This window comes from Teleopsis dalmanni, chromosome 1 (assembly GCF_002237135.1).
Source record: "Teleopsis dalmanni isolate 2A chromosome 1, ASM223713v2, whole genome shotgun sequence".
NCBI lineage: Eukaryota > Metazoa > Arthropoda > Insecta > Diptera > Diopsidae > Teleopsis > Teleopsis dalmanni.
In genome coordinates this window covers 231,979,950-231,980,782 of record NC_051846.1, presented here as the reverse complement: position 1 = coordinate 231,980,782, position 833 = coordinate 231,979,950, and positions in this window count along the sequence as shown.

Below are 833 nucleotides of genomic sequence, written 5' to 3'. Positions count from 1 at the left end.
TTACATGTGAATATATTAATAAGTTGAAATTGAAAGTAAGAAACATATATAATTTAACTTACAACTACTTCAACGGCAGTGATTTCTTCATTAAATTGAATTAAATCCTCCTCAGTTTGAATTGTAAAATTTTCCAATTGAAACAGCTGACTACATTTTACCCCTTGCTTTAGAATGACTGCATTCGCAGCACATTGGTAAATTAATCGTTCTTGACGCAGTAGCATCTACATAATACAAAACAAAAATTTCAATTATCATTTTAAATATATTTACTTGATTTTGCATATACTTACAGTGAGTTTATGATAAATTCACAAATTTTATTTATATTTTTAGATTTTATTTTAATTTTAAAAATTAAAAATTGTTTACTGCACGCACTTCACTAAAATCAAAAATAGACTAAATGTATATAATGCAGGCAAAACAAGAAATTCTTAATACTCCTTTGCTTTTCTTCTTCATTCTTTTATAATTTCAACCCCGAAATTGCCTATGTCGAAAACAAATGTCGAAAACAAAGAAAAATAAAAACGAAGAGCTATTACCTCCTCGCTTACTTTTTCAGCGCTGGCATAATGGTGCCGCTGGGTATATGCGTATACACATACATCTAAACTCGTTTAATATGAATACATTTAATGTTGAATTGTTCCAGTGTGTGTAGTGTGCAGTGTGTTTACAATCGCACCTCGAGTGTTGACCTGATGATGTTTCTGATGGTGTTTGGTTAACGTTAACATAGACATATACATACGTACGTACATACGTAGCCATCGACAGCAACAAAATTGGTAGCTAAAAATGCAGTGAGTGCATCATTTAGTCAA